Consider the following 17,122-nt stretch of genomic DNA (forward strand, 5'->3'; position numbering starts at 1 on the left):
CCATCACCAACCATCACCAACCATCACCAACCATCACCATCCATCACCAACCATCACCATCCATCACCAACCATCACCAACCATCACCAACCATCACCATCCATCACCAACCATCACCATCCATCACCAACCATCACCAACCATCACCATCCATCTCCAACCATCACCAACCATCACCAACCATCACCATCCATCACCAACCATCACCATCCATCACCAACCATCACCATCCATCACCAACCATCACCAAGCATCACCAACCATCACCAACCATCATCATCCGTCACCAACCGTCACCATCCATCACCAACCATCACCAACCATCACCAAGCATCACCAACCATCACCAACCATCATCATCCATCACCAACCGTCACCATCCATCACCAACCGTCACCATCCATCACCAAGCATCACCAACCATCACCAACCATCACCATCCATCACCAAGCATCACCAACCATCACCAACCATCATCATCCGTCACCAACCATCACCATCCATCACCATCCATCACCAACCATCACCAACCATCACCATCCATCACCATCCGTCACCAACCATCACCATCCATCACCATCCATCACCAACCATCACCAACCATCACCATCCATCACCAACCATCACCAACCATCACCATCCATCACCAACCATCACCATCCATCACCAAGCATCACCAACCATCACCAACCATCACCATCCATCACCAAGCATCACCAACCATCACCAACCATCATCATCTGTCACCATCCATCACCAACCATCACCAACCATCATCATCCATCACCAACCATCACCAACCATTCAGGTATCGCTTCTCATTCTGAATGTTTTTCATGACAAAGAAAAAACAAACAAAACTGCAACAAACCAGCAGTCAAATAAGAATCACTTTTCAACTGAAATGATGAATAAATTGTTTATATTTGTCCGAGACTCTTCTCCGAGTCTTCTCTTCAGGACGAAAACATTTCTTCTGGAAACGTGTCTGAGAACATTTTCACACCAAACTGTGATGGAAACGATAAACTCCTGATAAAACACGTTGCTGCATGATGGCATCTCACCTGTTGCTCTTCTCTGTCTCCTTTGGTTTCTTTTCCTCGGTGCACGTGCTCATGGCATACACGCCATGGTTGCACTCGCTCGCACCTCAAGTCGGCCTCCTCTTCCTCCTGCCTCTCCTCTTCCTCTCCTCAAACAGACGAAGCCTCTGGAGAAAGGAGGAACAAAGACACCGTAAGAGAGGCCAGTCTGCTCCCGGGTTCCTCAGTGGCCTTCACTGGCCTTATATGAAGGTCTACTCACACACACACACACACACACACACACCAGGGCTGGAGATGTGAAGGCCTAGATTCTGTCAGATCCATTGTTTACACTAGGTTCACCTACCCCCAGGCTGAAAGTGATCCCCACTACAGACATCACACACAGCTCTCTCTCCCTTACAAACACTCTAACACTCAATCATGTGCGCACACACACACAAACACACACACAGATGGACTCACAGCACAGTGTGCATGACAAGTAAAATTTTAACTGATTCCAAAATGGGTGCACATAAAAGAAATCTGTGGAGTCGCCTATTAACTAAAACATTAACCAGCTGATCAAACAAGTTGTGCCCCAACACACACACGCACACACACACTGCGTTTGCACAGTGTTTGCAGAGTAAATTGAAAGCCTATCAGAGGACAGCAGGAGAGACTGCTTCTAATTACAGCTGAGTGACAGCTTCTGATGCTCCTGCACACTTTCATAAACACACACACACTCACACACACAAAGTCAATTACCACCCTGCTGTAATAGTGTCAACACACACACTTCTTCTCACAAAGAGAAAAACTCTGCAGTCAAAATTAAAGACAACAGATACGCTTTAATAACAAAATGTTCTCCCCTCTTCAAACCTTCATTATTCATCACAAGTCATTGATATGCAGCTCTGTCTGCTAATCTGCTGAAACTTCCAGAGAAGGTAGGAACTCCCAGCAAGGCTCGCGCGTCTCTGCAGCCATGTGTGCAGCGCCACTGCCCCCCTGTGGGCAAGAAGCGAACAGCAGACGTCCACAAGACACTTCAGGAGATGTGTGTGTGTGTGTGTGTGTGTGTGTGTGTGTGTGTGTGTGTGTGTGTGTGTGTGTGTGTGTGTGTGTGTGTGTGTGTGTGTGTGTGTGTGTGTGTTTGGTTTTCTGGTTTCACAGAAGCCAGATTTTCACCAGGCAAGAAGAAAAAGGGAAACTAAAGTGGCATGAAGTTAATAGGTGTTGTTTTTTATCTACTGACATGCTGAATCCTTCTGATGGTTACAGCAATGCAGAGATTTTCCATAAAGTCTGTTAATTATAAAAGTTTATTTAAATCTTGGTGTGTGTTTGGGAATATTCAGACGTGCCTCTGCAGACTGACGGTAGCACCACGGCTGATACATGAAATATTCATGTGTTTGTGTGTCTTAGATGGCATGTGTGTTTTGAAGTGTCTGTGCAAGGTGCAGATTTGCACATTTGTGTGTCAGAGGTGTGCGTGTTTTATCCTACTACAGTATGTAAGAGTATGCAAGGTGCAAGTGCTGTGAGAAGCGATTAGGCATGCTGCATGGCTACACAGAAGCCTATTTCTTATTCCCTTTTTAAAGGCTGAGCCATGGCATGCATTTTTATCAGCTTTGTTCTCTGATACACTCATTAAAAGAGCACAGTTGTGCATGTGTGTGTGTTTGTGTGCATGTGTGGTTGGGTGGGTGAGGGTGTATGTGGTCCCTTGATGCAGCTCACCGGGACTCTGGGGAAAAAGCATCCCATCAGTCAGACATGTTGTCACCTTTACCGGGTCTCGTACCGACGGCAGGAAGATAAAAGATGGATGAATTTGTGAAAATAATTACAAAAAGAGAATTTTAATCTTTGTTTGTGTCCAGAGATACAATCTCTCTCACACACACATACACACACACAAAACACTTCAGTACAAAAGATGCAAGTGGCCAAAATGCTCCTTGGATGCATTATGTCAGCTGGGGGGGTGCATGGAGGGCTCAGCTGGCCATCATGCCCACATGGAGTTGTTGAAATTAGCAGCAAAAGAATACTTTCACACACACACACACACACACACACACACACACACACAGACATATGTTAGTAAGTAGAGCACATGCATGCTCAAGATTATCTGAGAGCATCAAGCAACACCTTTCCTAGGATGCTCTCTCCTTCTACGTGCCCCCACCCACCCACCAGGACAGACACGGGGGCACATTGGCATGCATCAAGGCGATCCCACCTCCACCACAAATATATATGACTGTGTGCCTTGCATCCAAACAGCATCATCTGCCGGCCCTCTGCGAGCATCCCCGCAGCATCACACACATGAATTTGCTAAATCACTCCCCTGCACACAATCTCTGACCTCATCTGCAAGAAGCAGGCGTCAGAAATAAAGCACTTCCAGCGTGATGTGGCGCCGCTGGCACAGCGCTGTTTGTCACTCAGAGATCAGATCATTTGTCAGGAAGTTCCCGTTCAGCAGGACTGCCAGGAATAGCAAGCGCACGTTTACTCGATAACCTCGGTGTCGCCTGTTTAGCATGGAAAAGAGCTGATCACCAGGCAGTCTGCTGATGGAAACACTGGGATCTCTGTCTGTTTCACGATCTTTAAAAGCTACAAACAATGACTGATATTCCCAATCTGTTGAGCTTCTCATCTGAATATAACACAATTAATGCCATATGTTTGCTCTAACTGAAGCAGCAGCTCCAAGCTGACCATCCTGCATGTCCGTCAAACCCTGCACTGCTTCAGCCTCGCAGGAAAACACACAACTGGTAAAAAATATGTGGACAAAAGTACCAGATTGTTTTTTATGCTTAGCTCAGAAAGCAGCTGGACAACTGGCCGCTGAAGAAGCTGTAACCCCCCTTGTCTCCGCTTGCGTCTTCTGGTTGATTACTTTGATTCTTAAATATCCATAATCTGTGGCTATGAAACTGCTTCCTGCTGCAACGTGAACTATAACAGCTGAGGCACATTGTGGTGGAGACTGCAGCGTATTATATTAAATAATATTAAATTTTTAATGTTCACCTGGATTTTTTCTTCTTTTTTCTCAGAACTTTGTAAAAATTGTCCTTTAAAGGCTCAAATGTTTAGTTGATTCCTGCTTATTTCATGTTTTCTCTCTTCATATCTTCTTCAGTTTAAAGGTTAATGGTATGAAACCTGACCAGAATGTGTCTTTTATACAGAAGACAAGCAAAACACACGGGCCTGATTTGTCCCATTAACTCTCATTGTAGATATATGTTTTTAAAACACAATAATCATTATATATTTATTGCATTTTCTTATAAAACAATCTGGAAAATATAAAACATTTTAAATGACATTTTTATATCAGAGGTTAGGTCTGAGGTTGATAAAAAAAAAAATCTCACATTAGAGAGGGGAAAAAAAAGACATTTTACATTTTTATGAGACTTTCATGAGCAGGAGCATTTTGGTACTGAAGGGTAAAAAGTGCAGTTTTATTTGTTTTTTACCCCTCAAGTGTTAAAATCCATCAATACTTCTGTTTTGGAACAATGGTGGTTCAATATGTGTAGAACTTTAAATTTATTAAAGCAAAATCATCAAATCATACATTTATGACTATGATTTATGATGTGTGTGTAGGTGTGTGTGTGTGGGGGGTAAAATGAAAGAGAAAAGGAGAATAAGATGGAAGGCTACATGCTGCGTGTCTCCGACGCAGACCAAGCAGACAAACAGCATATCAGTGCAAAACAAAGTGCTTCTCTGAAGGCGGAAAGATATTGAAAATGGAATCGGGCGAATACGCAAAGCCCAGAGGAATCTCATGTGAAGCGTTTCAGATTTCTGCTGGTTTGTACATATTAGCATGACAGCATGTTGCTCTGAATGATCCGCTGACCAGGGGTCACCGGCGTGTGTGTGTGGATGTAAATAAACGCACTGAATTACACAGGTGTAATATGCAAACTGCAGGATTTCTAAGCTTCTTACTCTGCTCTGTAATTTTCATGTTCTGCATGTTGCTTTTCCTCCTTGTATCTCTGTGCATCATTCATCCCTCCACATGCTGCATGTGTTCACTGCTTCTCTTCTGAAACTGTTTTCAGTCTGATGCAAATCATGATCAAATCCAAAGACTTTTTGCTTAATAAATTAAGGCGATATTATTAAAATAATTATAATTAAAATCACATGAAAACGTTTTATAACATAATTCCTACTATTTTCCATGGTTGGCAGGTGAGAAACTCATGACAGGCAAATAAGTGAAAAATGCTCTGTTTGCTTAAATGGCCAAGTGGGAGAAAGGGAGGAAGGAGAGTTGTGAGTGAAAGTCTGAATTGAGGAGCATTACCTGACCGTGGTATTGACTCCTCGCTTCACAGAATGGCCTTGGCACTCAGGTACCATTACAGCTCCATTGATCTGTCTGCACTTAAGTCTAAATCCCACCTTGTTGCCCATGCCATTGTCTCAGGATCCAGTGACCGAGACATGTGTGTGTGTGTGTGTGTGTGTGTGTGTGTGTGTGTGTGTGTGTGTGTGTGTGTGTGTGTGTGTGTGTGTGTGTGTTTGAGAGCACAGAGAGTAAGGGGGGGTATGTTCAATACGGTAGAAAATTAATCTATTTTTGTGTCTATTCTTTGGAGTTTTTCAAGGTTGCTTTTTGTCTTCTGTCTAATTTTCTTTACACACACACACACACACACACACACTCACACACACACACACACACACACACTGCTTCTTCCACACTACATCTGCTCCTTTTCTCTTCCCGTCCTTAGTGTGGATAAAAGTCAGAAGTTGTGTGTTTCACGTGTCGAAGCGGACGACCAGACGCTCCCAGGGTTCTGGACTCACCTCTGCAGCCAGCTACAAACACATCAGCAGCCTCCATTCACAGAGACACACACCTTATTGTTCTGTCCCATGTGTGTTAATAAACACACACATTTCTGCAGACCAATCCTGATTCATGGCTGAGCTTTGCTGAATGTGTCCGTCTCTTTCCCACAATGCAAACATGTCTCGTTAAAGTGTTTTAAGATGTGGAGGGGGGATGTTTCATGAAGAGGGAAAATGTTCAGACACTAACAGGCTAATAAACATTTGTCCACTCACACAACAAGTTCCTCGCTTCTTATTTTAAAGTCAGTCGTTTAAAGCCAGCTTGGGCAGACACGTAACAGAGAAGTCAGCTGACAGACAGAAGCACGGGCCGGACCGTAAATCTCTAATAAAGCAATGAGGAGCCATTAAAAGTCAGCATCCCTCAGAGCTGGAAGATGGATGGGAAGGTGGAACGGACAGGAGACACTTTTAGATGACACACCACCGCCCACATCTCTCTGGGTTTTCTTCTCCTCTCTACTCAGGACAATCAGTGATATTGATGCTTCTCTCCTGCCGTCGCTTCTTTTATTCTTCCTAACTAGAACTCGTCTTTCAGATGCAAAAAATAGAAAATAAAAGGTGAACGCTGACATTTACAATGTGGAGACGCACACTTTCTGCTGCATCTGTATTTACCAGCTCTTCCACACACCTGCACACGCACACATTCAAGCATGGATTTGACTTAGTATCAGGAACAGAAGAGCAGTTTTTCTCTCCATCTTTCATCTCTTTCTTCATTCACTGTGCAGGAGTTCTTTTCACCAACTCTCCCTCCTATCTGCAGGCTTTCTCTGCCCTTCCGACCTGAGCGGGGATCAGAATCAGAACATACTGAAGAGGGAACTGAACCGCAGCAGGGCACAAGAGAGGCAGCACAACCTAACCTGGTGATGAAAGATGTTTCTACAGACCCAGCAACGGATCTGTCTGTACAGAGAGTAAGCAAAAGAAGCAGTCAGGAACAAAGTGTGCACGGCAGCGTCTGCCCTGGACAAAAGCAAACCGGGGTCTCTGGAAGGAGTTTGCTCGGTTGTTTTGTGTCCAAATTATGATGAATGGAAAGTAAAAAACCTTGATGAGGCCTGCTTTGATTCTCTTTGAGCTTTCGTTTCCCATGTGGTTGTAGCGGCTCCTCTGACCCAGAGAAAAGCATCCTGTCATCATGAAATGTTCATTTTGCTGCGAATGTGCAGAGCAGCCATCAGCTATGACTGCTGCAGAGTCGGTGTCAGCTTGTGAGCATGTCTGACAGCTACTAGGCCAATTTATGGTAACTGCTACGTGTTATTTTGAGCGGGATGCCAAGAAGTCAGCAGCAACATTGAAAATGGTAATTTTGGAGTTCGGTCAGCATTATGGAGTGAGGCGAGAAGACGAGTCCAGAATAAACCTTCATGTGATTCATTTACAGCCCAGAATAACAGTTACAACTAAGTTACAGTCTTCAATGCTTTAATGCTCATGTAGGATCATTAAGTTCTGCTTCTCTTACACACACACACACACACACACATTTTCTGTTTTATCCTGTTTATCCACATTCAGCACACACACACTCACACTAATATATGCAGACATGCATCTCCCAATGACGAACTTAGAGTTACATGCCTTACATGCTACACCTGTCATATATATATATATGTATAGATATATATATATATATATATATATGTGTGTGTGTGTGTGTGTGTGTGTGTGTGTGTGTGTGTGTGTGTGTGTGTGTGTGTGAAGACAGGGAGAAGACAGCTGAAAGAAGTGGAGGAAAGGTCTGCTGAGAAGAAGTCAGGAAAATAGAGTGTGAGAGAGCAAAGAGAGGAAGCCTGATCAATTGTTCATTTTACAAAGTCACTGAGACGTGTCAGCAGTGTCAATAAGTGAATTAATTTGTCTGTGAGTCTGCGGAGCGTGACACCATCACTCTGCTCCCCGCAGACAGGCTGGGCCTCTAACCTCACACACTCTTACAAAGCAATTCCATGCAGGGATGAAGAACTCTTATCAGAAACGGATCTGCTGACACGGAAACATTTTCACACCAGCTGCGGATGGAGACGTCCTCCCCACACACACACACACACACACACACACACACACACACACACACGCACACACCGGTTCACCAAAAAACCTCCTAAATGAGTTTTCTTTTCTACGGAAGTAGAAATTTCTTAAAAGAGGAGAAGAAATTATGAGAGTTTACTGGTGGATCTGATTTCTGCCCATTCACACTGATGGGAGGTGTACGGTAAAACACAGTCATGTCATGTATGCAGTCCATGTCTCACACACACACACACACACACACACCACAATCATTCATCCTCATCAGAGAAGCCCCCCCTGAGGGACCGTTGTCCGACGGGGACTGAAGTCAGTGAGCAACCAGGAGGGGCCTTTAACCGCTGCCTGCACGCTATTTTCATCTCCACATCACACACACACACACATTTACACACACTGACTTTGTCGTAGCTCTGTCTACCTTTTTGCCTCCTCTGTTGGAGCTTTTCTGTAACACAGTCATCGCGTGCAGCTCTTCATCCAGCAGACATCAACATGGCACCCTGGCTTCCTTCCTTCTTCTCTGTTTCATCTTTTTTCCTCATGATTATCTGAATCCTCCATCTCTCCTCTCCTTCGCTGCTACTCTGCATCCTGCATCCCATCGGCGTAAAACTTCTTCCCTGTTCATGAGCGGCAGCATTCTAAAAGCTGCTGGGATGACCGCCGTTGCCTTCACAGTGGACCCACACAAGGCACAACACGCAGGAGCTCTTCATAACCCAGCTGACACACACACTCCCTTTCACACACAGCTACCAGCACATCTGCCAGCTGCTGAAGGGACGGAGAAGGGAGCACAACACTCAGATGTGAATGCATGAGTGGAAGCAGCAGAATGATGGAGCACCGTGGAAAGGAGCTGTGCCTGTTCCGTTATAATCTTTACCTCCACTAGAGGAGATTTGTTGTAGTCAAAATAAAAGAAAATCCCCTTTTTCACCATTTTTAGTTTCTGCAAAATGATAACGAGACTTTTAAAGTCCCTTTGGTCTGAAAACAACTCAAATTTCACATCAATAAAAATGCCAAACAATGCCTTGGTCCCAAAGGATCCTCTCAACACTCTGAAGCAGCAACTTTAAATTTCTCTCTCCTCTCTGGGAAACGGGCATGTGGAGGTGTGGGAGCGCAGACAGAGCAGGACTTGTTAGATGGCGTTGCGGCGCCACGCGGGGAGGAAACCAAGCCTGCGCTGTCACTGACTGTCGGACTGAGGAAGCAGAGTGAGGAACACCCACACAGCTGTGAAACGGCAGCATGACACGTCTCCTGTCTGGACAGACAGACAGAAAATAACTGATGTCCAGAGAAAAAGTTTGAAACTTTCACTTTTCTTTCAGAGTTTGATCGACTCGGCTTGAACTTTCTGGAGAGAGGTGTGTGTAAACGGTCCATACACATAATAAGCGTGATTCTTGCATGTGTTCTGCTGATGATGACAGAGATACACACACACACACACACACACACACACACGTTTATTTTATTCCCAGAGATGTAAACTCAGTGGATGTGATCCAGGCAGCCACACACCATCAACAAGGTATCACATGTTTCACCCTTTCTTACCACAGGTCATGACCTCCATCCAGCTGTGGTTTGGTCATAGCGACAGGAAGCAAACACACACACACACCCCGCTCACACTCATTGATCTCGTATCCCTCCTTCTTCCATTAGAGTCATGTATCTCCTGTTTAAGAAGACACATCGGAGCCATTGTGTGTTTTTCTACGTGATTCCAGTCTACGCCCTCCGACACACACCGAGAAGCTGCCTGGCATGGAAAGCTGTCCAGGACACCGTCACTTCCAAACGAGATGCTTTTCTTCTCCATCTCTCTTCCTTTGACATGAAATAATGACTCTAATCTTCTTCTCTGCTGTTTTTTTTCCTTCTTCTTCACCCAGATCCACTCATCACAGTCAATCTGTTCAGGCCGCTGTGTGTAGGTCTGCAATCTGCCGCGCTGATGCCACCTCACCAGTCATGCCTAATTCCACCTTGTTTATCTACGACATCACCTGCAAAGCCTGCCACGCACGCTAAACACCACGTAACACACGCAGAGTTTCTCCCATAAACTTAGACATGTGAGGTTCCACTGTGCAGAGTTCCTACCATCACTTAAAGAGACACACGTCACCTCCCTCCCCTCACCTCATCTCTCACAGATATCTCCTCAGCTCATTTCTCTCGCCTCCCCTGCTCTGCTTTTCCTCCCTGCTCTCTGCCATCAGCCGCCTCTCCGCCCGGCTTTCCTCATGCACAATCACAAATGCACACAATCCATTCTGCCTTCATCCCCAGCCAGTCATCCTGAACAGCCCTCTGTGGGGTAAGTGGATAGTAGGTATGTGGAGCTGAACCGCCTCCTGAGAACAGCAGCCGCTCCGCTGTCAGGTGGAAGGAGGATGGTGCGAAAAGAAGGGGTCAAATACAAATAAGCCTGGAGTGAGTGATGAATGCAAAGTGTGTGTGTGTGTGTGTGTGTGTGTGTGTGTGTGTGTGTGTGTGTGTGTGTGTGTGTGTGTGTGTGTGTGTGTGGAGGAGAAACAGACACAAAGATATGGGAGTGTTAGCCTCCTGCAGGTGCTGTGGTGTGTGAGGCTGTGTGACAGGGTGTCAGGGTGGGGGGGGGGGGGCAGGTTAGAGGCTGCTCTAATGTGGCTGTCAATGAGAATTAAGTGCGTGGACAGATCCCCCCCCCCCCCCCCCCCCTTTATCTGTGGAGTTAAAGACAATGCAAAACAACTGGACTCTCTCCATGCTGAACAAACAGCAGAGCTGCGGGAGGATGGAAGCCCGGTGGGGGAGGGAGGGAGGAGACATGGATGACTAACAATTACAACAGGAGGGTTGGTCTCATTACTGCACCCATTAACATGCACCGAGTCATTTTCCTCCCACTTTCTGCGCGCGCGCTGCTCGGTGTGCGCGTCCAGGCGGTGAGGTTGCGCAACATGCACCTCCACCAGGAGGCTCCGTGCGCAATGTGCCCGTCGGAGCCGGAGCTCCGCGCGCCGCAGCCCGGTCAGCACCCCCCCCACCCCCCCCTCCACATGATGAAACGCTGCATCAACCTCACATCCATCCCGCGGTCTCCCAAGGAGCTCGCGCGACACGCAGGCGGGAATGTGCGCGGACTCGTCATGTGTTCCAGCTTCACGCGAGGCGGTCACGCGCCAAGAGGAGCGGAGATGCGCGGGGGTCTGATCTCTTAACAAACAGGTTGAAGTTGCACCTAAAGTCAGCAACTGTCCCCCCAAAGTCCCACATGAACCCCATCCTGGATCCTTTACCCAACAGAGGAGACTCTGAGAAGAAACGGGGGTTAAAGGAGAGTCTGGTTCACAAAAACTAGATCTGAATGAGAAAACATCTCCTTACCCAAATCTACAACCTGCGCTGGCATGATGGGGACTGTCAGAGGTCCAAGTAGGACAGCCGCGCGCTTGTCCCCGTTCTGGTCCTGCCGGTCTCTGGTCCAGCTCCACACTGTGGGATCCTGCCGGTCTCTAGTCCAGCTCCACACTGTGGGATCCTGCCGGTCTCTAGTCCAGCTCCACACTGTGGGATCCTGCCGGTCTCTAGTCCAGCTCCACACTGTGGGATCCTGCCGGTCTCTAGTCCAGCTCCACACTGTGGGATCCTGCCGGTCTCTAGTCCAGCTCCACACTGTGGGATCCTGCCGGTCTCTAGTCCAGCTCCACACTGTGGGATCCTGCCGGTCTCTAGTCCAGCTCCACACGGGGACGGGGACGGGGGGGGCTACAGATGCGCCGCGGAAACAACCTTCCGAATAAGCGGGAGAACGCAGGTCTCGCGCAACAGCGACTTGGTCCAGTTTTCCATGATCTCCGCGGGTCCCATTTCAGGCTCAGACTGAGGAGAAAGTCACCAGAAGTGTGTAATCCCCCGAAGCGACCTGAGATTGGTGGAGAAGTTCATTCCCTCTCCCTGCGCGCGTGTCGCGCGGCGTGGGTCCAGTGTGATGAGACTGATGGTGGTGATGAAGGACTGATAGTTGCTCTCACGTCGCTCCTCCCGAGCTGGGATCGATTGGACATGAGAATGCGATGTGAGCTTGTCTTCCCATTCAGAGCACGTGCAACAGCGCCCGCCCAGTCCACCCCCCCCCCCCCCCCCCCCCCCCCCTCACTGATGTCATGCAGTCTCATGGACTGTGGGTCCAGGCAGAGGTGAGATGTGTGGCAGCTTTTTTCTTCATCATTTTCTTTATTTCTACAAGTTTTTGTCTAAAAGGGAAACAAGTTACAAAAGGGGGGGGGATGAATAAAGATCAGGAGCTTATGGCAGGTGTGGGAGGTTTTTATGCGTTCTTAGCTCCCAGATGTTGTGAAGCTTGTAACTCTTCTGGTTGCTTCTGCTAGAAGAACATCTGGAAGATGTTTCTGACTGATGACTTTACACCTGACTGGCTCGGAGGCCCAGTAACACACACATCCACGCAGCTCTACCAAGCTGTTAAACACCGCAGCCTCTCCGTGACGCACCAGGAGACATCCCATCATTTATTCCATCCAGGAAGATCCTGCTGTGTTGATGGGGATTGATCTCTTTGCGCTGTTTTTGCGTCATTAGGACCAGAAGAGGTCGATGTCTGCTAACGACCCAAGGTGAGGGTTATCTGATGCGTTCAGGTGACTCCACACTGCAGGACACACACACACACACACACACACACACACACCAGGGTCACAGGCACTTCGGTGGGGAGGTAACATCAGTGTCTTCAGCTTATCAAAGCAAACCATCACGCGCACCACAGCGCGTCATCACCTTTGGAGTGTGTTGCAGTGTTTTGTTTTCTACACATTAATCTTTGCTTGAATTGATTACAAATCGATCAGTCTGGTTTTGGCGGGTGGACAGATTCTAGACTGATGCAGCCAATCTGGACCAGCCCCAAGGTTCAGCACCGTGGACAGCTCCACGCGCGCAAACACCACGTGGTGTGTGTGTGTGTGTGTGTGTGTGTGTGTGTGTGTGTGTGTGTGTGTGTGTGTGTGTGTGTGTGTGTGTGTAAACTGCATCATGTGACGTCAACAGCAGTGTAGAAGCTGATGGAAGATGTAAAACCTCTCTGACATCACTTCCTCCCAACGCTCCGCGTGCAGCTCCTGATCAGACACGTCACGCTGAAGGCCGCAGAGTCGGTCTCGCGCTAAAGGGAGGAGTGTAGTGTGGTGCAACGTGGTGGGGGTGGACAGGTGACCCACGCAGGTGAAACGATGAGTGGATTTATCAGGTGAGAAAAGTTGGTCTTCACAGATAAATGAGATTATGCTAATGAACATGTTGTAAACAGGGACAGAAGGGACTGCAGGCCAGTTTTCAGTCAGAGCTGCTGAACAAAACTTCCCCACGATCACGCGCGGGGTGTGCACCAACCTGAGCTGTAGGTGTGCGTGATAATGACTGGAGCAGTCTGTCATTCTGTCCGGGAGACCTGAAGCCCATCAGGGCTGCTTAAAACCTGAGGAAATCTCGCGCAGACGCAGAGCGGAGGAAAAAGTAGAGAAACCTACCTGTTGGCAGGTTATACGCGCGCGCACACACTGCTTCAGCAAAGATGACATTTAGAAACTTACTCAGCTTTCTTTAAACTTTACCCTAAAGGATGATGCGTCTTCTCCTCACGTGACTTCCTCCAGTTCAGACGCAGCAGCCTCGTTTTGCGCTAAAACCTGCCTGGTGCGCGTGGAGGTTTGATGAGCGCAGAGATCCTGGATCTGGTTCCTCTGGTTCCTCTGGATCATCTGGATCATCTGGTTCCTCTGGATCATCTGGATCATCTGGTTCCTCTGGTTCCTCTGGATCATCTGGTTCCTCTGGTTCCTCTGGATCATCTGGATCATCTGGATCATCTGGTTCCTCTGGTTCCTCTGGATCATCTGGATCATCTGGTTCCTCTGGTTCCTCTGGATCATCTGGTTCCTCTGGTTCCTCTGGATCATCTGGATCATCTGGATCATCTGGTTCCTCTGGTTCCTCTGGTTCCTCTGGATCATCTGGATCATCTGGATCATCTGGTTCCTCTGGTTCCTCTGGATCATCTGGATCATCTGGTTCCTCTGGTTCCTCTGGATCATCTGGTTCCTCTGGTTCCTCTGGATCATCTGGATCATCTGGATCATCTGGTTCCTCTGGTTCCTCTGGTTCCTCTGGATCATCTGGATCATCTGGATCATCTGGTTCCTCTGGTTCCTCTGGATCATCTGGATCATCTGGTTCCTCTGGATCATCTGGTTCATCTGGTTCCTCTGGATCATCTGGATCATCTGTTTCCTCTGGATCATCTGGATCATCTGGTTCCTCTGGATCATCTGGTTCCTCTGGATCATCTGGTTCCTCTGGATCATCTGGTTCCTCTGCTTCCTTTGGTTCCTCTGGATTATCTGGTTCTTCTGGATCATCTGGATCATCTGTTTCCTCTGGATTATCTGGTTCTTCTGGATCATCTGGATCATCTGTTTCCTCTGGATCATCTGGCTCCTCTGGATCATCTGGTTCCTCTGGATTATCTGGTTCTTCTGGATCATCTGGTTCATCTGGTTCCTCTGGATCATCTGGTTCATCTGTTTCCTCTGGTTCTTCTGGATCATCTGGATCATCTGGATCATCTGTTTCCTCTGGATCATCTGGATCATCTGGTTCCTCTGGATCATCTGGTTCATCTGGATCATCTGGATCATCTGTTTCCTCTGGATCATCTGGATCATCTGGTTCCTCTGGATCATCTGGTTCATCTGGTTCCTCTGGATCATCTGGTTCTTCTGGATCATCTGGTTCATCTGTTTCCTCTGGTTCTTCTGGATCATCTGGATCATCTGGATCATCTGTTTCCTCTGGATCATCTGGATCATCTGGTTCCTCTGGATCATCTGGTTCATCTGGATCATCTGGTTCATCTGGTTCCTCTGGATCATCTGGTTCATCTGTTTCCTCTGGATCATCTGGATCATCTGGTTCCTCTGGATCATCTGGTTCATCTGGATCATCTGGATCATCTGTTTCCTCTGGATCATCTGGATCATCTGGTTCATCTGGATCATCTGGTTCTTCTGGATCATCTGGATCATCTGGATCATCTGTTTCCTCTGGATCATCTGGATCATCTGGTTCCTCTGGATCATCTGGTTCATCTGGATCATCTGGATCATCTGTTTCCTCTGGATCATCTGGATCATCTGGTTCCTCTGGATCATCTGGTTCATCTGGTTCCTCTGGATCATCTGGTTCCTCTGGATCATCTGGATCATCTGGTTCCTCTGGATCATCTGGATCATCTGGTTCCTCTTGATCATCTGGTTCCTCTGGATCATCTGGTTCCGGTCCACAAGAACACATTCTCCATTTCCTTCAGCCAGAGCAGAATAACCTCCATCCCAGACAGGCTGGGTGGCAACAGGCAGGAGGTTTCAAACAACATGCAAACACATAACTTCCGCACAGCGCTGTGATTTTGGCGCAAACATTGCAGTCCAGTGATGATTGCGCATCATCCAGTCCACGCTGCTGAGCTGAAGCAGGAAGGGACACCGTGGAGGGTTGAGACCTGGCGCCACGCGCGGTGTCATACTGCCCCCACGTGGCCGCGCGCCGTCACTGTTCACTCAGGTGTTTTTCAGGTCATCCAGATTTATTATGGTGACAGTAAAAACTGAACAAGTGCCCTTTTGCTTGGAGCCCTTTCCCTCCTTCCACCTGAACTCAGGAAATAATGAAACTTACAGCAAAGGGCTGTCTGGCATCAGCAAGAACAGGCGACACACACACACACCTTCCAAGGTCAGGCTTCCAAAGATTTAAATTAAGATGAATTAAATCTAAAGCCTGACACGGACTGCCAGAGACGAATACAAGCTTCAGACATTTGTAAAACTTCTTTATTAAAAACAACAAACTGTTCCAGAAGAGAAAACGTCACAAATTCAGGAAATCTGTAATAATAATAATAATAAAGGTCATAAGCAGATTCATACTTTCTCTGATAAATAAAACATCCAGCTCACAGACAGACAAACAAATCATCGGATCTTCTAGAGCTGAAAATATTCCTCTGATGCTTCAGGATGTTGTCCTCGTTCCCTTTCAGCCTCTTTTATAGTGAAATGTAAAACTAACGGCGCCCAGAAGGCGTCGGGAAGCAGCAGCAGCGCCGTGGTCGTCACGCAACCCTCCCACCCAACATAACAACATAACAGAGTTAGATATAAACAAACACGTAAACAAACGTGTAAAAGCAGATTTCTGATGTTTGGAGTGTGTAACACATTGTCGCTGAACACACACACACACACACACACACACACACACACACACATAATCGCTGACAAAGAAAACTTAAAATACAGTTTGAGACTTTACAAACAGCTGATTTACATCAAACAACTTCTGGCTTTTCTTCATCTCAGGATCTAATTATTCAACTTTATGTATTCATTCGCTCTTATTCACTTCTATATGATTTTATTTATTACTAGTCTTTATTTATTGTTATTAACTCCTTTCACAATAAGTTGGATATTTCTTTTGTTATTTTATTTTTTTCTTTTTACTGTAAATAAATTCGGGCATGAAGGGGTTAAAGTCAGTGATGAAAGTAGCTCGTCGTGACAACAGAGACCCTTACAGTGTTTACGTTTTGCTTCGGGTAATCCTGATTTTAGGCTTTTTGGATCTTTTGTTTTTAATGAATCGTTCTGATTTTTTACTTCCTGTACAGCAGAGGTTGTTAAACTAGGGTTCGGGACCCCCGGGGGGTCATAAGATCGTTTTAGAGGGTCGCCAGAGGATTGTAAAAAACATATAACCAAAATTTATCAAAGAATTTTTTTAACCAGGATGTTGAAATTAAACCACTAATGCAGATAAATCTGTGAAATTAAATCCTTTTTAAACACATAAAAAACAAATTTCCTATGAAAAATCTGAATTTGGTATTTTCTCGGTGTGAAAAAGTGATTTTGAACAAACAGATGTTTAGTCAGTCCAGCAAACCACCAGAAACTACTTTACCCTCCTTTTTAAGGAAGAATCAGACAGTTTTTACAGGCTGCTGCAGGATGAAACATCTA

The sequence above is a fragment of the Telmatherina bonti genome (assembly GCF_933228915.1).
Source record: "Telmatherina bonti genome assembly, chromosome: 6".
Lineage (NCBI taxonomy): Eukaryota > Metazoa > Chordata > Actinopteri > Atheriniformes > Telmatherinidae > Telmatherina > Telmatherina bonti.